Source organism: Leucoraja erinacea, chromosome 29, assembly GCF_028641065.1.
Source record: "Leucoraja erinacea ecotype New England chromosome 29, Leri_hhj_1, whole genome shotgun sequence".
Taxonomy (NCBI): Eukaryota; Metazoa; Chordata; class Chondrichthyes; order Rajiformes; family Rajidae; genus Leucoraja; species Leucoraja erinaceus.
The window spans coordinates 23,931,438-23,957,399 of record NC_073405.1 but is presented as its reverse complement, the minus strand read 5'-3'; the positions used below and the strand labels follow the sequence as shown (position 1 = coordinate 23,957,399).

Below are 25,962 nucleotides of genomic sequence, written 5' to 3'. Positions count from 1 at the left end.
GTTGATGCATAACTCTTAAGTGCAGTGTTGTAATGGTTACCAGCGCTCTGAACTATTGCTGTTGGTTTCAAGCTCTAGAATATACAATGGCTCCAAAAGTTCTGTTACTTCAGGATAAATAGCCAAAGCAGCTATTTTGTACCACATATTATTGCTGGAGTATGAATTAGGACTACACAATTAAAATTTTGCACTGCAGTACTCTTTAAGAAATAAAATTCAATTTTGAGCAAAACATAGTGTTGGAGTAACTCGGTGGGTCAGGCAGCATCTGTGGAGGAAATAGATAAATGACGAATTGGGTCAGATCTCGTCTTCGCAACATTGTGTGGGGGGGGGGGGGGGGGAAGGGGCTGGTAGGCATAACAACATTTGAAAAGACATTTGGACGGGTACATGGGTTAGAAGGATTTAAGGACACGAGCAAAAATGTAAGGAAATGGGAGTAGCTCAGGAGGGGCATCTTGGCCAGCATGGACAAGTTGGACTGAAGGGCCTGCTTCTGTGCTGTACGATTTTGATAGAGTAAATGTACACACATGAGATGTTAAGTGACCCGTCATCTGCCCTATTCTGACTCCCAATGTTGTTGGAAAACATTTGTGGAGAATTGAAGCGTAATTGGGAATGTCAAAGTATAATTAATGCCAAAGCTCCAGAGGCTCTTGCTGAAGAACAGCAGATTATCACTATGGGAGCATGAACAAGCAGTGCTCTAAAGACAGAGTAAACAACCAATTACTGAAAATAGTAGTGAAGAGTCATAAACAAAAACCTGCAACAAAAAGGATGTTTGAACCAATAAACCACAAAAGCCATTATTAATCTAATTAACAGAGGCCATAATGTATATATTTGTGGTAACCCATATCTAAGGTCGAAAACGGATGACCTCAGATATTTCAGATGCAGTGACCATTTCTGTTTTAGAGCAAATACTATGTTTTAATAAGCACTTAAAGAAACTGCAATTGTACCTTACATTAATCCTGGCTATTTTACTTGGATGACTTTGCGGCATTAGACATCACTGGACTCCATGCGATTGGAATCTTGACAAGCACATATTCACCGACAGTAATCTAGGGAACCCATCTATGATTGACCTCAACATCCAGAAACAAGGAACTGCAGGTGCTGGTTTACCAAAAAAAAAGGACAAAGTGCTGGAGTAACTCAACAGACCAGGCAGCATCTCTGGATAATGGTTCAATGGTGCTTTTTTTTGTCACATGTGAAGTGCTAACTGTGATTTTTTTTTAATCTCACAAGTTGTCCAGTAGAGTAATGGCATACCCCCGATTAGCAAGTGTACAGAAATAGTCTACTGAGGCAGCATGCAAGAGTCCCATGCTTTGGTACCATTTTCAAAGACCACGCTCTAGTCCTTATGTGCGGTGCCAGATTGTTGCAATCTTCCAACCATCTCCTGCCTTGGACACCATGCCTCTCTCCTACATGGATATGTGGATCATCTCTGTGGATAGGTGACAGATCTGGTCAAGCCTAAAGAAGGGTTCGGACCCGAAAAGTCACCTATGATCTGCATCAGCTGGATGTGATGTAGAATGAGAATCCTTGTGCATCCGATTGGTGATTTGCCGCTGTAAGATAAGAAGGTGCACTCCTAAGTTTTGCTTTAAAAATTTTAAGTGGGAAAGGAAAAAAAGCTTTATTCCACTTTATGAATTATATCAATAGCTTTCAGAGCTGACAGGTCTTACCAACTTAGACAGGGACAGGGGGAAAGATTCTGGCCTTAGTTTGGTTCAGAGATACAGCGCGGAAACAGGCCCTTCAGCCCACTGAGTCCGCACCGACCAGTTATCCCCGCACATTAACATTATCCTACACGCATTAGGGAGAATTTTACACTTATTCCAAGCCAATTAACCTGTACATCTTTGGAGTGTGGAAGGAAACTGAAGATCTGAGAAAACACATGCGGTCACGAGGAGGACGCACAAACTCCGTACAGACAGCACCCGTAGACAGGATCGAACACGCATCTCGGGCGCTGGAAGCGCTGCAAGGCAGTAACTACCGCTGCGTCACCGTGCCACCCACGCTTCTCCTGTTGTCAAATACAGACACATTGATCCCAGGACAAGATTCAGAGGAACACCAGAGGCCGTACAGGTACCACTGGCTCAGTCTGCTCTCCAAATTCAAATAAGTACATGCAAGGCAAACACATCCAGAGCACTATTGCAGAAGTTGCTGTCATCAGTAGAGAAATATGATGAAGCAGGAGGAACTGGAAAAATGGACTGGAGTCCTTCTGGAACAAGCATGGATAGGAAAGAGTTTTATCAAGGTGACAATGGGAGCCCAGTTTAGAGATAGAGTGTGGAAAGAGGCCCTTTGACCTACCAAGTCCACGCCGAACAGAAGGATGAGGGGGAATCTTATAGAAACATATAAAATTATAAAAGGACTGGACAAGCTAGATGTAGGAAAAATGTTCCCAATGTTGGGCAAGTCCAGAACCAGGGCCACAGTCTTAGAATAAAGGGAAGGTCATTTAAGACTGAGGTGAGAAAAAACATTTTCACCCAGAGAGTTGTGAATTTGTGGAATTCCCTGCCACAGAGGGCAGTGGAGGCCAAATCACTGGATGGATTTAAGAGAGAGTTAGATAGAGCTCTAGGGGCTAGTGGAATCAAGGGATATGGGGAGAAGACAGGCACGGGTTATTGATTGGGGACAATCAGCCATGATCACAATGAATGGCGGTGCTGGCTCAAAGGGCCACATGGCCTCCTCCTGCACCTATTTTCTATGCCTATGTCTATGAACAGCGATCCATGTATACTAGCACTATCCTACACACTAGGGACAATTTACAATGTTTACAGAAGCCAATTAACCTACAATCCCGGGAGGAAACGGAAACACCCAGGGGAGACGCCACAGTCACAGGGAGAAGCTACAAACTACGTACAGACAGCAGCCAAGTGTCAGGATCGGATCAGAGTGTCTGGTGCTGTAAGGCAGCAACTCTACCGCTGTGCCACCCTGACCGTGGGCTGGTGATGGATGCCATTGCCTAATTGTTTCCCCCAAGATGGAGAAGTCAAAAAAGTGAGTGAGAAACACCTTATGAAAGAGGGAGCAGGATAGAAAGAGGGCCCATTAATATGCAAATACACACAACATTGGGATGTGAGAAGAAACTGGAGTCTTAACAATAAAGCTTCTTACATTATGCCGAGCAACTACACTTTACTTGGCTACAAATCCCAAGGTCCTGGTAGGTTCCACACAGGTTCTTTGTCCAGTTTAACTTTACAAGTCAGACTAATCTTAATAAATAGGCACAAAATGCTGGAGTAACTCAGCGGGTCAGCCAGCATCTCTGGAGAAAAGGAACAGGTGATGTTTCGGGCCGAGACCCTTCAGTAAATCCAGGGTTGGTGACACAGCGACTGAAATCCTGCAGTTCAGCCACATCTCTTCCTGCCATTCCGAAACTGCTGCCTGCAGCAGAACTTGTGCAATTTTATAAAATAAATGCTAATTAATCAGCACATTGAGATGAATGACAGGTTCATTGCATGGTTCAGTTTAACTAAATGCACTTCAGACTATCAATAAATAATTGTTCACATCTGCAAGCTACTATAACAGATGGGACCTGATGCATCAAAATGTTACAAAGGTAAATGTTGTGTGACAAGACAGGAGAATAAACAAATTGTTCTGGTTTTGGTTCATTAATTGGTACAAAGGCCAACACCAGGATGGCATAGCAATTGAATGCACTGAAAAAGCCTTCAACCCTCTAACTTCAGAGAAGAAATAGTTCCCTTGTTCTTACTAGGTGTGCATTTAAAATTAGCACAGGCTTTAAAGTGGTGTTTTTTTTAAATAATTGTCCAGTCCAACCTAGAGAATGGGCTGTGAAACTACAGTGGTAATTCACTCAATATGCCATCTCCCTCTTGCACTTATGGCACCATTGTCATTGTACGCTGTGCACGTTTCATTTGCTAACAGAAATTGGCTCAAAATCTAGTCTTTGTCGCAGTTGACCATCAAGGCTGAGCAGGTGAGAAAAGAGCTGAGCAGACTCCGCCCAGGCAAAGCCACGGGTCCCGATGGCGTCAGCCCAATGGTACTCAAGGCGTGCGTGTGCCAGCCAGTTGTGCAGAATACTCCAGCATATCTTCAACCCGAGCCTGAGCCTGGAGAGGGTTCCCGTGATGTGGAAGACATCCTGGCTGGTTCCTGTACCAAAGCGGACGCACCCCAGCTTCTCCAATGACTACAGACCGGTGGCGCTGACTTCACACGTCATGAAGTCCCTGGAGAGGCTGGTGCTCACTCACCTGTTAGTCCTGGTTCAACCCTACCTGGTCTCAAACTCCCCACTATCTCCATTTTCCCCCAGGCCTACTCCAGCTTTCCTTCACCTCTACAGCAGTTTAGAGACACAGCATGGAAACAAACCCTTCAGCCTACCGAGTCCACGCCGACTAGCACTATCCTGCACACTGGGGACACATCAGATTTTTTACCGAAGCCAATTAACCTACAAACCTACGTCTCGAGTGTGGGAGGAAACCGGAGAAAACCCACGCTGTCACAGGGGAAACGTACAAACTCAGTACAGACAGCACCCATGGCCAGGATCTAACCCGGCTCTCAGGCGCTGTAAGGCAGCATTGGAGAAGAGAGTGAAGAAACTGGTGCCCCACCGTGCCAGCCCAGTTGTGAGATAGTATTTGGAGAACGTCATTGCAGAGCAACCAATTTTCAGGCAATGCAGGCAGAAGGCAGTCACTGCAAACTCAGTAAGGAACTGGCAACAGTGATGGAGAGATCGACATAACACTTCTAAATAGGGACCAACTCTTTAGTCAGTCTGTTTCATGAGCACCCCACCCAGAACCATGGACATTCGCTCCCTTCTCCAATGGTGCCCTGTCTGCAGCTTATGCAAGGTAGAAGACACACCGACTGCTCTGGGCACCATCCACAATTAACATTGTACCCCTACTCCCTCAAAGTAGCCAGATCATAAATACAGGTTTAGAAACAGCATCACCTTACATGGTACTGTGTGGAAAGGACAGTAATTTATCTTAGAAACAACAAATGTCCCTCCAGAGGGGAGGATTGCACAAGAGCAATTTTGACAGAATGAAAGAGAGAGTTTATGGAGTCATTAAGATTGGGAACAAGCCCCATGTCCATGCCAGCCATCGATCACCGGATTTGTAGGTAATCCCATTTTTCCTCATTCACTTGCCCAAACGCCACGGCCAATTAACTTACCAACATGTCATAAGGTCATAAAGGAATAAGAGTAGTATTAGGCCATTCGACCCATTAAGTCTACTCTGCCATTCAATCATGGCTGATCTATCTCTCCCTCCTAATCCTATTCTCCTGCCTTCTCCCCATAACATCTGACGCCTGTACTAATCAAGAATCTATCTATCTCTGCCTTAAAAATATCCACCAACCTGGCCTCCACAGCCTTCTGTGGCAAATTCCACAGGTTCACCACTCTCTGACAAAAGACGTTTCTCCTCCTCTCCTTCCTAAACACAGGTTAGGATTGAACCTGGGTCACTGATGTCAGGAGGCAGCAGCTCTTACCAGCTGTGCCACCCTGTGTAAAGTATCCTATTAATTAATTGATGTTTAAAATTTCAGCTTCATATCAAGTGTAAACAGCCACAAAATCCTATGGGCACATGACTGCACATAGAAACATAGAAATTAGGTGCAGGAGTAGGCCATTCGACCCTTCGAGCCTGCACCGCCATTCAATATGACCATGGCTGATCATCCAACTCAGTATCCCGTACCTGCCTTCTCTCCATACCCTCTGATCCCCTTAGCCACAAGGGCCACATCTAACTCCCTCTTAAATATAGCGAATGAACTGGCCTCGACTACCCTTTGCGGCAGAGAGTTCCAGAGATTCACCACTCTCTGTGTGAAAAAGGTTCTTCTCATCTCGGTTTTAAAGGATTTCCCCCTTATCCTTAAGCAGTGACCCCTTGTCCTGGACTTCCCCAACATCGGGAGCAATCTTCCTGCATCTAGCCTGTCCACCCCCTTAAGAATTTTATAAGTTTCTATAAGATCCCCTCTCAATCTCCTAAATTCTAGAGAGTATAAACCAAGTCTATCCAGTCTTTCTTCATAAGACAGTTATGACATCCCAGGAATCAGTCTGGTGAACCTTCTCTGTACTCCCTCTATGGCAATAATGTCCTTCCTCAGATGTGGAGACCAAAACTGTACGCAATACTTTGGTGTGGTCTCACCAAGACCCTGTACAACTGCAGTAGAACTTCCCTGCTCCTATACTCAAATCCTTTTGCTATGAAAGCTAACATACCATTCGCTTTCCTCACTGCCTGCTGCACCTGCATGCCTACTTTCAATGACTGGTGTACCATGACACCCAGGTCTCGCTGCATCTCCCCTTTTCCTAGTCGGCCACCATTTAGATAATAATGTCTGGGCATACACACTATGTAGTGCATTCTAATCCAATGACTTAAACTCCATATTAAACATAAACATGCAACAATAGTCACACTAAAACCTTTTATTAACACCGCATTGTCCAATGTACAAAGCCCTGATCAAATACATTAGTCCATGCTTCTGAAACATTAGTTCCACCTGTTGTTCAAAAGTGCACACACATAATTGGTTCAATTAACCACACACCAAGTTGGTGTACTTTTGAACACAGGTAGAACTAATGTTTTAAAAGCCTGGACTAATGTATTTGATCAGGGCTTTGTACATTGGATGATGCAGTACTCGGTTAATTGGTTCAATTAAGCTCCAGGTGAATACATCAGAAGTAAGTGAGACAGGCAGAAAGTAAAAGCTGAAGGTAGACAAAAATGCTGCAGAAACTCAGCGGGTGGGGAAGCATCTATGGAGCAAAGTAGTCTGAAGAAGGGTTTCGGCCCAAAATGTTGCCCATTTCCTTCGCTCCATAGATGCTACCTCACCCGCTGAGTTTCTCCAGCATTTTTGTCCACCTTCAATTTTTCAGCATCTGCAGTTCCTTCTTAAACAAGTAAAAGCTGAAGTTGGTTGCAATTAACATGCTTAAACGTATCATTATGATGACGATTTTGTCATTTGTGTCAATCAATGCTAGAAGCAACGGACCTTGATCAATGCAGAGACACATGGAACTGCAGACGCTGGTTTACAAAAATGACAAGGCGCTGGAGTAACTCAACAGGAGAAGCAGCAGAACATGGATAAGTTATGTTTTGGGTCAGAAACCTTCTTCAAACCCAATACTGATCAATAAGCACAATTTAATTTAAGCAACAATCAGGTCACTACATTTGGGTAAACCGGTTATAGGCAGGGGCTCATTTTGCTTATCATTACAGTCATGGGCTCAGACACGACTATAAATTAGAGTTAAGCCTTCATTGATAGTCTTCGCTCCAGAAATAATAAACACCATGAAACTACAGCGTGGATGTGGACAACCAAAAGCAAAACCCTACCATGAGTAAAATGGCTCCAAATATACAAAAATGGGAAGCATAATGAGCCAGCAAATATCCAAAAGATCCATTGTAAGCATCTGTATGTACTTAATCTCACCGTCCATAAGTATTCCAGAAGGCGTTGAAGCCAACATTTTGGAAGATGCAGACATTTTATAATATATTTGGAAGTTGATAAACAAGTTGTTTATATTTAGTGTCATCCATGCAGAACCTTTAATAGTTAAAGTACAAACACAAAATGGACCCTTCAAGGTTCTATCTACACAGCACATGCCTTTAAGATTTTAAATTATTGGATTAATAGCCTGTTAATGTATCTGCAGTAGTAGATTTCAGGTCGGGGGAAAGATTTTAAGTTATTTTTGTATTTTATGTGCCCAGGTTCAATGCTCCAGTTGAGAAAGAGCAAGCCATCAGTTTCACAGAACGATTCACATTTTGTTCATTTGCTCCTAGGATACAACATAACAAAAAATATTTTACAAACTCTATCTAGAAATCTTGCAAAATACTCCTCTATACAAATTACAATTTAAGAACAATTACATAACTAGAGATGAATGTAACAAGAATTAGTTTACAGATACCTCGTGCCTTTTCTGATTATTTCCAAGATTATTTCCTGCAAAAAATAGATAGTACACCATTTCAGAAAAAATACATTCAAATCTCAGGGCTTTGCTTATGATATACATGTCGAAATGGTGTACCAGCACCACTAGAAAGAGGAAACACTATTTTTGTGATCTTTATTTTTTTTAACTTAACTAAAAAGTATAAACTCAACTTTTTGGTTATTTGATTATTAAATGAGTTGATGATTACATGGTACCCGTGGCGGGGGGGAACTCCCCCCGACCTGACCTGAAATATAGCACAGCAGATACATTAACAGACTATTAATCCAATAATTGTGAGAGAGAGGGCAGAACCATAGGAATTCAGTTAACCTGGCATTTAAAAACACAACAATTACTGGTCTCAGCAGAAGGAAAAAAAGTGCTGGAGGAACTCAGCAGGTCTGGCAGCAAGGAAATGGACAGAAAACTTTGGGTCAGGATCCTTCTTCAGATTGATAAAGTGGAGGGGAGGAAGAGGGTGGGTGAAGAGTGGGGCAAGTGCTGGCAAGTGATGGGTGCATCCCAGTGAGCAGGGGTTGTTTGGCAGATGTCTATAACTGACTGCAAAGCAAAGTCAGGAAACTTCACAATAGACAATAGGTGCAGGAGTAGGCCATTTGGCCCTTCGAGCCAGCACCGCCATTCAATGTGATCATGGCTGATCATCCCCAATCAGTACCCCGTTCCAGCCTTCTCCCATATCCCCTGACTCCGCTATCTTTAAGAGCCCTATCTAGCTCTCTCTTGTAAGCATCCAGAGAACCCACCTCCACCGCCCTCTGAGGCAGATAATTCCACAGACTCACAACTCTCCGTGAGAAAAAGTGTTTCCTCGTCTCCGTTCTAAATGGCTTACCCCTTATTCTTAAACTGTGGTCCCTGGTTCTGGATTCCCCCTACATCGGGACCATGTTTCATGCTTCTATCGTGTCCAAACCCTTCATAATCTTATATGTTTCAATAAGATATCCTCATCCTTCTAAACTCCAGAGTATACAAGCCCAGCCACTCTATTCTCTCAGCATATGACAGTCCCGCCAACCCGGGAATTAACCTTGTAAACTTACGCTGCACTCTCTCAATAGCAAGAATGTCCTTCCTCAAATTAGAGAAACAATGGTAAGTGCCTACTGCAATACATCGCGTGTAATCCAGTTGGAGTATCGTAGCAACAGTACGGGTCATGGGTCGTGACCCGACTGCCGTGAAACCTCCCTATACTCAACTCCTCTTGTTATAAAGGCCAACGTGCCATTCGCTTTCATCACTGCCTGCTGTACCTGCATGTTTAAACGACCAGAAACGTCACCCATTCCTTCTCTCCAGAGATGCTGCCTGACCCGCTGAGTTACTCCAGCTTTTTGTGTCTATCTTCGGTTTAAACCAGCATCTGCAGTTCCTTCCTACACATTTTCTCCTGCCCCCCCCCCCCCCCCCCCCCCCCGCCTCGAATAAAGTCACCATCCCCTATCCCCACCTGGCCACACTTATCACCTCAGAAGACAAGAAGTGCTGGAGTAACTCAGCGGACAGATATAATCTCTGGATAACATTATGGTCTGAAGGGTCCCGACCCGAAACGTAGTTTATCCATGTTCTGCGGAGATGCTGCCTGACCCGCTGAGTTACTCAAGCACTTTGTGTGTGTGTTTTTTTGTAAAACAGCATCTGCAGTTCCTCGTTTCTACATTCCACCTCTTCTCCGGCTTTCTCCCTACATCCCCAATCACCTCAAAATAGTCCGAAGAAGGCTTCTGACCCGAAACGTCCTCTGTCCATTTCCTCCACAGATGCTGCCTGCCCCGTTCAGTTCGTCCAGCTTCAGTTTTGTCCAAAAGTACCCCTTCCAATCAAACGTATCACGTTGAAATGTTACAAAACTAAAACATTTAAAAAAAAAGAAAACAAACTTACCTTTGATTCAGCCGATTAAAAAAATAATAAAAAAAGAGGTTTAGGACAAAATACAAAGGCTAAAGACTTTGCATCTCTTATTTCAGCAGGTTTAAAAGAGCCGCACTCTGCCTGGGAACGTGTCCGTTTCGCGAATGTTTTATTTCCTCGGGCGGCCTCTGTACAGGAGTGACAGCGCTCACGACCACTGGCGATGGGAGGGGAGGACCACTCCAGGCGCTCCGACACGAATCATCTCTCACCGTGGGCGTGAACGGGGAAAAAAGCCGCGCATTCGAAAAATTGTTACGGTCTCCGCTGGGTTGGCAGCGCTCTGTGGTCTGGCCATGAAGGTTCACGGGTTCTGCTCCTCGGGAACCGACAGACTGCAAGTGCCGACCATGTTGGCGCACTGGGCTCGTCCCAATTGCCTGCATTTAACACATAGCCCAATATATATATACATACATATATTTCCATGTATCCATATATATATATTTTAAAAAGTGTTAATTGTATCAACTTCTATGGTTTACACACACATATATATATATACACACACATATCCATGCACACACACATATATATTGTTTTAAGCCAGTATTTTATCCACTCCTATAGGTTCCTGTGGCAGCTCTTCCAGTTGCAGACAGTGTAAACATTGCCTTGTCGCTCTTCAATCTCACCTATAGCAAGCAGAGTTGAAGCTTCTCCTGGTATTTACGTTAAAGTTTCTAGTGTATTTAAAACTATGATGTGTAGAGTTAAGAGTGTTTTATTGTCATAGGTTCCGAGATGGAACAATGAAATTCTTACTTGCGGGTGAAAGCTGCCATTTCTCTCCTTCCCTTTGCCGACACCTGCCTTCAAGCAAGTGGCAGAGGAAGCACCATAAAGAATAAAGATCCTGGGCTTAGATTGGGGTTTGCGTAATCAAGCACAGAGATCTGGAAACCGAGCAACGATATATCAGATGTTTCAGAAAAAAACTGCAAATGCTGGTAAAATCGAAGGTACACACAAAATGCTGGAGAAACTCAGCAGGTGTGGCAGCATCTATAAATCAGGGATACATCAGAGATCTGCCGCACAATTTCTGTACTTACCATTCCAAGTAACCCAGGGATGCTTTAACAATCCTATGGTTTAGCGGTAGGTGCCAAAGCTGTGGTAGTAATCTTACTTATTTGTATGAAGGTGTTGGATTGAAGTAAATTTGCCGGAGGCTTGGCTAGTGGAGGGTGGTGGGCGAATGGAACAAGATGTCAGATGAATTAGTTGAGGTGGGTACATCTGGACAGGTATATTGGACTACAGCTCGGAAAGAGGTGACCCGAAACATCACCTATCCATTATGTCGATAAAAATTCAGCTGCTTAGTTCTTGTGCACCTCTCATTGTAGTTTGTGAAATCTCACAGCATGTAATTTGGTTATCATGTACCCAAAATTACAGTAGCTACACTTCCTCTGGATATGTTGAATAAAACCATGACACCTGGCCTATGTGTGTCCCTCAAATAAGATCACAGGAGCAGATAATATATTGGGAGCTTGGAGCTAACTGTGACTACAGACTGCCTACATAGAAATATAGGTGTAGGAGTAGGCCATTCGGCCCTTCAAGCCAGCACCACCATTCAATATGTTCATGTAAAATCAGTACCCCATTCCTGTTTTTCCCCTCATATCCTTTGACTCCTTTAGCCCTAAGAGCTCTATCTAACACTCTTGAAAACATTACAGCAGCGACTAAACTCCAAAACGCTGCTACTTTCTTTTAACCTCGTCCTCAACTCCAAGAAGACAAAGGGGAATCATTGTTGACTTCAGGAAGACCAGAGGTGGCAGACATACCCCCATCCACATAAACGGGACTGAGGTGGAGCGCGTCTCCAACTACAAATTCCTCGGGATACACATCTCAGAAGATCTGTCCTGGTCCCTCAATACCACCAAATTGATCAAAAAGGCGCAACAGCGCCTTTACTTTCTGAGGAGGCTCAAGAAAGCTCACCTGTCCTCCCAGATCCTGTCCAACTTCTACCGCTGTACCATCGAAAGCATCCTGACCACCTGCTTCACGGTATGGTGCAGCATCTGCACCACAGCTGACAGGAAGGCACTGCAACAGGTGGTGAAAAACGCTCAGCACATCATCGTTGCCCCGCTCCCTGCCATGGATGCCCTCCACTGAAAACGGTGTCTGAGACGGGCCGGGAAAATCATCAAGGACCCCTCTCACCCTAACCATGGACTGTTTGCCCTCCTCCCATCAGGGAGTCGGTACTGGAGCCTCAGGTCCCGCACAAGCAGGCTGAGGGAGGAGGTCCAGCACTTAGCAGCATGGTGCGCTGACAACAACCTGGCCCTTAACTCCAAGAAGACCAAGGAGCTCATTGTAGACTTCAGGAAGTCCAGAGGCGGCACGCACACCCCCATCCACATTAACGGGACGGAGGTGGAACGTGTTTCTAGCTTCAGGTTCCTGGGAGTCAACATCTCCGATGACCTCTCTTGGACCCACAATACCTCTACTCTGATCAAGAAGGCTCATCAGCGTCTCTTCTTCCTGAGGAGACTGAAGAAGGTCCATCTGTCTCCTCAGATCCTGGTGAACTTCTACCGCTGCACCATCGAGAGCATCCTTACCAACTGCATCACAGTATGGTATGGCAACTGCTCTGTCTCCGACCGGAAGGCATTGCAGAGGGTGGTGAAAATTGCCCAACGCATCACCGGTTCCACGCTCCCCTCCATTGAGTCTGTCCAAAGCAAGCGCTGTCTGCGGAGGGCGCTCAGCATCGCCAAGGACTGCTCTCACCCCAACCATGGACTGTTTACCCTCCTACCATCCGGGAGGCGCTACAGGTCTCTCCGTTGCCGAACCAGCAGGTCGAGGAACAGCTTCTTTCCGGCCGCTGTCACTCTACTAAACAACGTACCTCGGTGACTGCCAATCCCCCCCCCCCCCACCCGGACACCCCCCCCCCCCCCCCCCCCCCCCCCCCCCCCCACTTATTATTTTTTTTTAAATTCAAATCGTTTGCTATGTCGCTCTTCAAGGGAGAAGCTAAATGCATTTCATTGTCTCTGTACTGTACACTGACAATGACAATTAAAATTGAATCTGAATCTGAACAGCTTTTTCAACAACACCATTACACTGCTGAACTCAGAGTCCTGTTGCTAGCTATCTCTAGACTCTCCCATTTGTATACAGTTATTTGCCTATGTACCAGTTTTAATTCATCCACAATCCACACATTGTTAACCAGTATTTTGTTTTTTATTGTATGCTTATTTTGTATTTTTATTTTTACTTCTACTATCTTGCACTATGACTATGACCAGACGCTAAACTGCATTTTGTTGTACCTATACTCGTATTTGTGCAATGACAATAAAGTTGAATGAATTGAATTGAATTGAATTGTAACGTCGTTTTGCTTATAAGCCATTGCAACATTTGATGCATGTTGCAGGTTTAAAGATGTGAGATAAAGCATAAACGGTTATTGAATAAAATAAATAATAGAGCATTCAGACAAACAAATTCATGTTGTAGTTCCCCCTCCCTGCACATGGTCTTCATGACCCATATGTCTTTTTCCAGGGCCTTTTTTTCCCTCCTGTTTCCTTCAACTCTTTCTAAATGTTTCCATAGACTTGGCATCAATAACCAATTCAGAGGTTCACTTCACAGCCTCGAAACCCCTTGGCGTAACAAAACAAAATCACCTTAGTTTAGTGTATTGCCACGTGTACCGAGGTTCAGAGAAAAGGTTTTGTTGGAAGCTAAAGGGCCTGTCCCACGAGCATGCGACAGCATGCGGCGAGCCTGACCAAACCAGAAGCGCGGGACACGCGGAGGTCGTGTTAGTGACGTGAAGTCCGCGGGAAGTTCGCGCATGACGTCCGGTGTCAAGACGCTGCGTACGGCGTCAAGATGCTGCGTATGCCCGTCAAGGTGGTGCATACGGCCTCAATGCAGCTGCGGGCCGGCAGGCCGTTGCCGCGCGGAATTTTTGAACACTGTCAGTTTTCTGGAGCCCCGCGCGATGTCGGGACCAGCTCCGCACAACTCCACACGACTCCGGCAATCGAAGTGGGACCGGCCCCGCGAGGCCAAACGGCTCAAGCGACCACGTTCTCAAGCGACCACGTTATGTTGCGCTTGCCGCATGCAGTCGCGTGCTCGTGGGACAGGCCCTTTACTAGTCAGCTGAAAGAGGACACGTGATTATAATCAAGCCATCCAGTGTACGGATACATGATAAAGGGAATAAGGTTTAATGCAAGATAAAGTCCAGTAATGATGGACTGAGGGTCTCCATTGAGGTAGATAGTAGCTCAGGACCGTTGTCTAGTTGTTGATAGGATGGTTCAGTTGCGTGATAACAGCTGGAAAGAAACAGTCTCTGAATCCGAAGATGTGGGATGCATTCTACGCATTCTAGTGCAATGCAATTCTTGCAATGCATTCTAAAACTCTTATATTAAACATATTTTTCTCTCTTTGTACCAAACATTTCATTGCTTGATGCAGTCTGATTCTAATGCTATGCCTCATCCGATCATAATCTCAAACACTCCTTGCAGATAAACCCATAGGACAGATAATGTTAAAATTTTTCAAAAATGCTGGTTTAGTTGTCCACCTCCAGAGAGTCTTTCGCAACTGGGATTAGTCAACATGCAAGTAGAATCCTTGTAGCTTTGTGAAAGTATCAACTACGGATGCAAGATTTTCAGTTATGCTGTAATAAATCCCGCAATGCCCTTCTTTAAAAACTGTTCAATTCCCACAGACCTCCCCGTGAATTATCATCAGTGATGATTCTTGCCTATTGAAGACAAAGCTCTTATTCTGTAGAAGGCTCAGTGAGCCTATTGCCCTAAAATAATTGCGCTCTCTTCATTTTCCATCTCCTCCCTCGCTCCACTTTCACTCCGCCACTCCTCAGACCCACTCTCCTCCAGGTGACCGACATAGCCCCTGTTCACTGTGCATTTCTACATCCAAAGTTCCCTAATTTCCCTTTTCCAGTCCTCTGTGACTGTGCCCTCAACATTAATATAATGCACATCATAAGAACATAAGACCATCGGACAAAGGAGCAGAATTAGACCATTCAGCCCATCGAGTCTGCTCTACCATTCGATCATGCCTGATCTATTTCTCTATCTTAACCCCATTCTCCTCCCTTCTTTCCATACCCTTTGACCCCCATACTAGTCATAAACCTATTTTAATCCTAATCCTAATCCCATTTTAAACATACCCAGTAACTTGGCCTCCTTCACCATCTATGGCAATGAATTCCACAGATTCTGTTGAAGCTTAGCTCCCTATTCTAGTGTCCCCCAACCCATATCCCCTCCATCTCCGATTATTTTTTTAGCTCTCCTCCAGTTTCATTCTTCAACATGTCTTTCTTCCCTCTTCCCATCACTTTGATTTATTTTCTTTCCCTATCGCTCCCTATCTCAGTCTTTCTCTTCCCACCCATGTTCCTCCACACCTATCTCACACTATATCCCCATCTGTCTCCCATATTCTGCTGCCTCTTCACCTGGCATGATATGACCTATGTACGTACCATGACTTCCTGCACGCCGAGACCACTGATATTTAATGAAGAAATCTGAACTCGAAACAAATGAGTTCAAAATCCAGCCATTAACCTTTGTGCCAATCTTCCACATGCACTCTTGCAATGGCTTCTTTTCCTGCCATAAAGTAAGCAACACTTTGACCTCTGCTGCTAATATCTGTTGCAACGGAAAGATAGCAAGCCAGGTTTTTCAATGTTGGTCAATGTTGTGACTCTAGTCACAATAGGCTTCTTGCCCATACAAAAGTATGTTTATATGCGAGCCTGCTGCTTTTAAAGTTAAAGTAGTCTCTGTAGTAACGTTGAAGAATTGTTCAATATATATATATATAATATATTTTTTATATATATATATATAAAAACAATACATGGATACACAATACAAGGAATAATATATTTAATGCAAGATAACAATCAAGGAATAATATTTAATGCAAGATAAAGTCCAGTAAAGTCCAATTAAAGATGGAGTAAGGGTCTCCATTGAGGTGGATAGTAGCTCAGGACCGCTCTTTGTTTGTTCATATGTTCTAACATAGAACATAAATTAGCAAATTTGCAGATGATACAAAGCTGGGTGGCAGTGTGGACTGTGAGGAGGATGCTATGAGAATGCAGGGTGACTTGGACAGGTTGGGGGAGTGGGCAGATGCATGGCAGATGAAGTTTAATGCGGATAAATGTGAGGTTATCCACTTTGGTAGCAAAAACAGGAAGGCAGATTACTTTCTAAATGGCGTTAAATTGGGAAAAGGGGAAGTACAACGGGATCTGGGGGTCCTTGTACATCAGTCTATGAAAGTGAGCATGCAGGTACAGCAGGCAGTGAAGAAAGCGAATGGCATTTTGGCCTTTATAACAAGAGGAATCGAATATAGGAGCAAAGTGGTCCTTCTGCAGTTGTACAGAGCCCTAGTGAGACCGCACCTGGAGTATTGTGTGCAGTTTTGGTCCCCTAATTTGAGGAAGGACATTCATGCTATTGAGGGAGTGCAGCGTAGGTTCACAAGGTTAGTTCCCGGGATGGCGGGACTGTCATATGCTGAGAGAATGGAGCAGCTGGGCTTGTACACTCTGGAGTTTAGAAGGACAGAGGGGATCTCATTGATACATTGTTAATGGCTTGGACACGCTAGAGGCAGGAAACATGTTCCCAATGTTGGGGGAGTCCAGAACCAGGGGCCACAGTTTAAGAATAAGGAGTAAGCCATTTAGAATAGAGACGAGGAAACACTTTTTCTCACTGAGAGTGGTGAATGTGGAATTATCTGCCTCAGAGGGTGGTGGAAGCAGGTTCTCTGGAAGCTTTCAAGAGAGAGCTAGATAGGGCTCTTAAAAATAGCGGAGTCAGGGGATATGGGGAGAAGGCAGAAACAGGGTACTGATTGTGGATGATCAGCCATGATCAGATTGAATGGCGGTGCTGGCTCGAAGGGCCAAATGGTCTACTCCTGCACCTATTGTCTATAGTACAGCACAAAGTTTGTGCTAAACATGGTGCAAAGTTAGTCTCCTCTGCCTGGACTTTCTCATCATTTCACGTCTAACAGTTCCCAAAAACGACCATTGCTCACCAATTGTGAATGAATCAAAGTTTTGTTTTAATAGAAGATTGGCAAAAATAATGCTTTCCGTTGTACTCTGCACTTCCTTCAACTCAAACCATCTCAAAGTAGGACAATTGGTCTTCACTGGCTTTGGTGTGTACTCGATAACTCTATAAGTGGCCACTGCAGACACACAAGAGGAATCTGAATCATCAGACCTTGTGGAAATATTTTGGACAAAAGCAGCTGCGTAATCTTGCAATGATTATAGATATAGGACAATGAGATGCAGATATAGATTGATAATTAAACACTCCAAGTATATAGAAAAGGATAATTAATAACATACAGGACATTGTGAGTCAGAGAACTGCTAAACAAAGTGGGTTCCCAATAACAGTTTAGAATTTAATCAAATATTTTACTTTCCACTTTATTCACAATGGAAGTGTAGCCAATTTCTAAATGTCAAACATACAATCACTAATTAAACAGTTGGAAAAGTGGTGTGAATTATGAGAATTAATAATCTGATATGATCAGAATGGGATAATTTGTCTTACGCAATCTACCTAGTACAGTTATTGTTAAAAGAAAACTTGCAACACTTCTAACTCAGAATTAAATCATGGGGTAGTGAAAGATCATTGGGAAGTCCAGGGATCATCCAATGATCAGAATGAGATGGGCATGGAAGGATAATCACAAGTGTAGAATTCAATAGACAGACATTCACAAATGGCTGGAACAACTCAACGGGTCAGGCAGCATCTCTGGGGAAAAGGTATAGGTGACGTTTCGGATTGAGACCCTTCTTCGGACCGAAAGGGAAACGAGATATCGACGGTACTTAGGAGAAATGAAAGGAAGATATGCAAAAAGCAACGATAATCAAAGGAATGTGGGGCACACACACAATAGGCCATTGTTGGATGTGGGATAGGTGATAACAAGCATACAGAGAGAGGAACTCAACGGGATGATAGTAAAACTAGTATGACGACTACGGGAGGGACGGAGGGAGAAGGGATGCGAGGGTTGGAGAACTCAATATTCGTACCACTGGGTTGCAAGATTCCCAAGTTTAATAGTTCAAATCGAATTAGAATTCAATAGCTGGTTTAATGTTTGAATGGTTTCTTTATTGTCACGTGTGCAGAGAAACTGTGAAATATTTGTTCGACACAATATTATACCTGCCCTGGACAGGATACAAAGGGTTTAGAGGGCTATGGGCCAAATGTAAGCATGTGGGACTACTTGCTCCAGATTCCAAATTGGTCAGCATGACAAAGTGGGCCAAAAGGCCCGTTTCCATGCTGTACAGCTCTATGACTGTGACTGACTCCATCAAATCACTCCATACCTTAAAATTGCATAATGCTTCCTCTTTTTGAACAGTATGTGGAAAGGCACTACCTTCTGGTGCCACCTTGTAACTTCCATAAGGCATAGGTTTAAGCTGAGAGGGGAAAGTTTGAAGGAGAATCTGGGGTGCATCTGGAATTTGCTGCCAGGTGGTAGACACATGAACTGGCAGGGAATGGAGGGATATGGACCATGTGGGGGTAGGTGGTGTCGAGATAACAACCTTTCTCTCAATGTCAGCAAGAGAAATGAGGTAGTGATTGACTTCAGGAAGTGAAGCGATACACATTCCCCATTTGCAAGTTATTCCCTTTGTCCTGTATCCCTACACTGTGGGTTGCTCAAATGTAATCATGTATTATCTTCCCGCTGACTGGCTAGCATACAACAAAAGTTTTTCACTGTATCTCGGCGCACGTGACAATAAACAAAACTCTAAAGTTAATTTGGCATCATGGCCAATGAAGGCATAATGGCTTCACGGACCCGTTCCTGGGGGCTGCATTGTTTGATATTTCTATATAATGAGTGACTTGCTCGGCCGTTGTTTTAAAAGCCAAACCACATTTCTGAATGCCATACCTAGGCCGGAACAAGTAAGGATGGGACACGGTTTTTTCCTGCAGACCTGAAAGAAACAGTTGGATTTGCTCGACAATTCAGTAATTTCATGGCCATTATTTCTTACAAAACCATCATCAATTCCTTAAGAGCAGAAGGGAAAGGGGGGGATTAATGGTAGTAATTGTGATGCTGGGTGATGATGTAAAATAAGTTGTTGTATCTCTGAACATAGTCAATGGGTCAAGCAGCACATGTCTGTGTGAGAATAGTTAGTTTCAGATCAATAACCTCCCATCAGTTATAAATTACAAATAATGATAAAGGTGCTGTTCTAACTGTGAAGTTGTTTTTGCAAATCCGTTCTACCTCCTATTAGTATTAGTTGTTCAGGTCATCGAGGAAAACTACATGAAAAGGAGGAGTGGTGGGTATATGGAATGAGCTGCCAGAGGATGTAGTTGAGGCAGATACTATAATGACATTTAAAAGACATTTGTGCAGGTTCATGGACAGGAGAGGTTTAGAGGGATATGGGCCAAACTCGGGCAGGTGGAACTAGTAGAAGGGGCAGCTTGGTCGGCCTGGTAGCACAGCTGGTTGAGCTGCTGCCCAACTGTTCCAGAGACTCGGGTTCGTTCCTGACCTCGGGTGCTGTCTGCGTGGAGTTTGACCATTCTCCCTGTGAACACGTGGGTTTCCGCCCACATCCCAAAGATCCGCGGGTTTATAGGTTAGCAAGCCTAGTGTCCCTAGTGTGTAGGGAGTGGATGAGAACATGGGATAACACAGAACGAGTGTGAATGGGTAACATAGAAACATAGAAATTAGGTGCAGGAGTAGGCCATTCGGACCCTTCGATAAATTACAATATAATGATCAAAGGTCTGTTCTAACTGCCTTCTCTGACCCCCTGTTGGTTTTGCATAAGGGACACCGTTCTAACTCCCTCTTAAATATAGCCATGAACTTGCCTCAGGTACCCTCTGTGGCAGAGAACTACATGAACCACTCTCTGTGTGGATATAGTTCTTCTGATCTCCGCCAGAGGATTTGTAGTTGATCCAGCTGATACTTGTCCTGGACATTTAAAAGACATCTTGTGCATTGATGATCGGTGGACAGGACAAAGGCTGTCTCCATGCTGTACCTCTAAATTAAAACAAACTCGGGCTAGTTGTGCCAAAGGACTGTTTAGAAGGGGCAGCTTGGTTATACAAAAAAAAAAGCACAGTACAAGAAGTTGAGCTAGATCTGCCCATTTCTGTTCCAGAGGGTCAAGACTCTTCTTCCTGATCCTCTTAGTTTACTTTAGTATTGCGTGGAGTTTGACCAGCTTGCTCTGCCTTTCATCACACGTGTATTTCCGTGTCCACATCCCAAAGATCCGCGGGTTTATAGGTTAGCAAGCCTAGTGTCCCTAGTGTGTAGGGAGTGGATGAGAACATGGGATAACACAGAACGAGTGTGAATGGGTGATTGATGGTCGGTGTGGACTTGGTGGGACAAAGGGCTGTCTCCATGCTGTACCTTTAAATTGAAAGGGGAACTTATAAACTTAGTTGGGCCAAAGGGGGACCTGTTTAGGAGCAGGCAGATGTTTAGATGTTGGGGAATCCAGGACAAAAACCCAAAGTAAGGAGAAGGGGGAAACAGTAGGTCGAGATGAGGCACCATTTTGATTCACATTGATAGTGGTGACGTCTTGGGTCAAGACTCTCTTCAGAGGGTTCAGAGGCCAGTTCATTGGTTTATTTAAGAGGGAGTTAGATGTGGCCCTTGTGGCCAAGGGCATCAGAGGGTATGGAGAGAAGGCAGGTACGGGCTCTGCATTTGATCAACTTGATCATATAAATGGCGGTGCAGTGTCGAAATTTTTATAGCCTACTCCTGCACCTCCGGATGTTTCATGTCTATGTTTCTATCATCTGTGGATTAAAAAAATATGGTGTTTATTTTTTTTGTTACGCTATTAGGGGAGAAGACCGGTAAACTGAGAATAACTTTCACACACTTGTAAGGGGTGCCTGACACATGATAAAAGTACTCAGCAGTAAACTCAGTGGCACCCTTATAATCCCAATTAGAGCGGTTTAGCTGCAGTAGAAACAGCTGCGTGCAGTTGGAGAATATATGGAAATTCCTAAATGTGTTGAACTTGGAAAGATTTTAGTCTAATTTAAAGATACAGCATGGAAATAGACCCTTTGGCACGCCAACCATTGATCACCCGTTCACGCTGGTCCTGTTGTCCAACTTTCTCATTCACTCCCTACACACTATGGGTAACTTAAAGGGGCCAATCAACCTTCAAACCTGCACATCTTTGGCATGTGGGAGGAAACCGGAGCACCTGGAGGAAACCCACGTGGTCGTAGGGAGAACGTGCAAACCATATGTGAAAAAGGAGCCAACATACTGGGAAATCTGAAACATACAGAGACATAGGAAATGAAATTAAACTCCATAATATGTTTGAGCACAAAATTACACTTCAACATTGAACCGTACAATACAGGAACCAGCCTTTCAGTCCACAATATCCGTGCCGAACATGATGCCAAGTTAAACGAATCTCCTCTCCTTACAGGGATATACCAGAATGAATCTGTAAGCAGTAGCTATTTGGGGAATAAGCCCACATTGTTGTCAATGGGTTTTCAAGGAGCAATGACTTGAATTTGCAAACTTCAGGTTGATTATGCATAGAGTGAAAATCATCCTCTGGAGTTAACACCAATACCAGCTATGGGCAACGTTCATCATCCTGCAGAAGAGAAGGGGGTGAAGGAAAAATGGCTGCAAGAGATATTTATAACTAAGGACAATTAAAGAAAAAGAATTAATGGATCCATCTAGAAATATTAATCAGCTTCTTTTCTGAGGAATAACTGAGGCCATATTTGGAAATCACGCACAAAAACGATAAAAAGCATTGCAGTTAAGAACAGCAGATATAAATGTTATTCCAGATCTAGGATGAGAAATGTCAATGTTTATGAATGATCCAAAACAATACAATGCATCACCAGCAGGTCATCTTTGTGATCAGTAATGTATTTAAAAATGAAGAGAATTCAAAATTAAAATCGTATTCCTGGCATAACTTCATCCCACTGCTCCATGACGAGTTTCAGTCAAGAATTGGTGACTTTTACAGTGTAAGCACTTGATAAGAACCGTTCTGTTTGGCGGTAACAGTGGCTGCCAATTCAACACAGGCGCCCAGACACAAACAGAGAGTGGCAAAAAACAAACATCTACTGCGGTCACGAGAGATAAAACTAGGAAAATAGCTGGAGTTCCCTTCAGCAAATAATCGAAATTGGTAAACACAAAAACGTGATCGCATTAACTGGCAGCATTGAGTGGACCACCATAAGATCTGAAATGTTTTAATTACCGGATCACTAGAACTTTTCTGGCACAAATGTGGATATTTAATTCAGTTAATGGAACAAATCTTCCAAAAAAATGACCCAAAAAAGACCATAAGATATAGGAGCAGAAATAGGCCAATTAGGCTCCTCCACCATTTAATCACGGCTGATCTATTATTCCTTCTCAACCCCGTTCTTCTGTCTTCTCGTAACCATTAACACACTTCCTAATCATAAAACTCCCAATCTCTGCTTCAAAAACACCTATTGCCTTGACCTCCACGACATCGGCCCATCTCATTCTGATCATTTAAGGTTCGGCCTTTTATTTTGAGGCTGTGCCTTCTGGTTCTAGACTCTCTTAGTACTAGAAACATCTTCTCCGCATCCACTCTATCTTGGTCTCTCATTATCCGGTAGCTTTCAATGAGATCCTTCCTCATCCTTCCAAACACCAGCGAGTACAGGCTTGGACCTTTCAAACATTACTTGCACATTATCCTAACATTAATCCATCATTCCCTAGATTACGGGCGATCAGTCTGAAGAAGGGTCCCGACCAGAAACGTTACCTGACCATTCAAGGCCTGACACCGAGTTCCTCCAGCACTGTGTTTTGCTCAAGACTGCAGCATCTGCAGTTTCTTGTGTCCCCATTACCAGCCAGCCAGTTGTGAACCACATTGTTTTTACCAGCATGGTGCTGGCCAGTCTTTTACTGGCAACACCTCGGAAGGATGTATATAGGGAATGATATGAGTCGGGACACTTCTCCAGATGGATTGTCATTGGTTTATTTTTTGGAGGGGGGTGGGCAAAGAAAGAAAGCTGGAAAAGAGAGGTACAGGCAGGCCAAAGCCCGACAACTGATAGGGGGATACAGGTGAGGGGAGAGGTTTGATTGTCACTTGGGTGGAGCAAGGCTAGAGATGGAAAGGAAACAAAAGTGGACAAGGAAACAAAAAGGTATCTGATAAGGAGAGTATGACATCTGTCACTATTACTGAATATAAATTATGATGCCAATGACATATATTCAGTCATTTTTGTATCTATTAAAAACCCCACAAAATTATTATAGAAGATTCCATTCGATGTGTGGCAGAGAAGAGGGGCTGTTTCCAGGCTGTATCTTTCAATCAATTAATTAATCACAGACTTAATTAAGATAACAGAAATTTTGAACTGAAAATGCGAATTGCAACCAAACCCTTTCTCTTTTATTTACAAATTAAAAGTGTATCCATTTCAGTTCATTAGGTGCTGTTGTTTCAAATTATTTGGGAATTAAGTATCAAACAAAAATGGAAAAAAAAAAATCAAACTTATGTGCCTGATCTTCAGGGACATGAAAATATTGCGCTGGCTGAGAATATTAATTCTCCTTTTATGCAATTCATTCTTTGGAAAAACATGACATCTGCCAGCAATTATCAGCAGATGTAATTGAACATGTCAACCATTAGATAATGCTTAGAAATGGGGAATAAGCTTGCTGTGTTTTTCTATCCAAATGCTTCTAATTATATACGCGAGGGGGAATTTTTATTAGGATTAAATAGATTACAGTGCCAAGCATCACATGGAAACACTATAATAAATGGAATACAATTTTACAAACAATGACCACCAGGTTCAAGAACTTCTTCCCTGCAACTATCAAGCTCTTGAACACTGATCAGCATTAACCACAACCTCAGCAACTATATAATGGTAGAGTGATACAGTGAGGAAACAGGCCCTTTGGGCCAACTTGCCCACACCGACCAACATGTCCCAGATACACTAGTCCCACCTGCCAGTGTTTGGTCCATATTCCTACAAACCGGTCCTATCCATGTACCTGTCATTTCCTTAAACATTGGGATAGTCCCAACCTCAACTACCTCATTTGGCAGCTTGTTCCAAACTCCCACCACTCTTCGTGTGAAAATGTTACCCCTCAGATTCCTATTAAATATTTTCCCTTTCACCTTAAATCCATGTCCTCTGGTCCTCGAGGATCTTCTATGTACTGTGTTTTTGGTTGCACTGTGATCTTCAACTTTTCACTATTGCAGTTACTTGATATCACTATTATTTGTTTATTGTGGTAATGATTATAGTATAATTTGTGCATTATTGCACTTCAAAATTAAACATTTTAATTAGTGTCTTGAGAATATTCTTAAATGATTGGTTTAATCAATCCTTCATTCTGATTGATGTGCCCCTGAATCTACACTTTGCAGAAAGGCTGTGTATTTGACGTTTAACATTATTGACAATATAAATAAATTCTAAATGATATCTCCTTTCAATGGCTTCACAGTGAGCGATTACCTTTGCATCCATTGTTTCCTATGTGACAATGTTCAATGCTCCCTTTTAATACTTTGGTTACATTCATAATGGCTAAACAGAAGAGAGCTCCGCATTGTGTAGCCAATTTTAATTTAACAGTAAAAAGGAAAATTAACTTCCAAATGAGTTTTCATTCAGGATAATGGTTCACTTTTAGCTAAAGACTAAGAGTGTATGAAGGTCATTCCAAAATGATTAAGGATTTCTAACGAACTAAAGTACAATTATATTGTATGTCGCAACCACAAATAATCAAACTCATCCATGGACTGACTAATATGAAGTCACATTCAAGCTGAACATGAAATACTTGGCTGTTTCGAAGAATCAGTGAAGTGACTGATTCAGCTCATGACATTTCCATGGTAAGGCAAGTCTCAAACAGGATGTTCTGTGACAAAAATGATGGTATTTAGATTCTATTAGCTTTGTCTTCTTTATAGCAGAATTTGTAAAAATCTCAATTATATAAGCATTATGGCTTGAAAGGCAGCCATTTTGCCCAAGTGTGTACCATGCAATCCAACTAATCTCACAGGCCTGAAAATTCCTTCCCCTTAATTATTTTCTGAATACTCCAAGTGAACCTGCCTCCACTACTATCACTTCCATTGCATTCTAGGATGTTAACAAATCCACTGTGTAAAAGCACATTATTACATCACTTTTGGTCAGTCTGCTAATCATCTTCGCTCTTTGTCCCCAAGTTCCAAGTGGCTAGTTTTTCTGTGTCTACATCATTCATGGCTGTAAGTATTTCTTTACAATATTCAATGTCTCAATTAAAAAGAGGTCAAGTACGTAAAGATAGAAAATTACTGTAAGACTGTTTCGCGTCTAGTAAAACAAAAGGGGAAAGCGATTTTATTTATCAAGGTTTTATTGTAGAGTACAAAATGGCAAACAGGAGGCTTTCATACGACAAACAATATTAAACTGGTCACCAAGAGGGAAGTCTGCATTATTGTAAACTATTTTAACCAAATCAAGAAAAAAAAATCAGCAGCACATCAAGAAATATTAAATATAAATATTCCAATTAAATAGAAAACCAGTATGAATGAAACAAGATTGCTGAGGGATGTTTAGTATTAAATCAGATTGGCTATGTACTGTAATTTC

The 25,962-nt window shown here is 43.1% G+C and overlaps 1 protein-coding gene across 5 annotated transcripts in view; it reads right to left on the bottom strand.

Annotated features, from left to right (window-relative positions):
* The window catches only part of LOC129711330 (interleukin-6 receptor subunit beta-like), a 61,427-nt gene extending 51,036 nt beyond the window's left edge, over positions 1–10,391 (bottom strand). The window contains exons 1-2 of one of the 5 annotated variants that reach the window (XM_055658914.1): positions 10,046–10,391; positions 8,099–8,133 (exon numbers count right to left, since the gene is read on the bottom strand). The gene's annotated coding sequence lies outside the window, so the exon portion shown is untranslated. The remainder of the gene's footprint in view (positions 1–8,098; positions 8,134–10,045) is intronic. The other 4 variants (XM_055658910.1, XM_055658912.1, XM_055658915.1 and 1 more) reach the window with 4 other exon arrangements.
* Between the last annotated feature and the right edge of the window lie 15,571 nt (positions 10,392–25,962).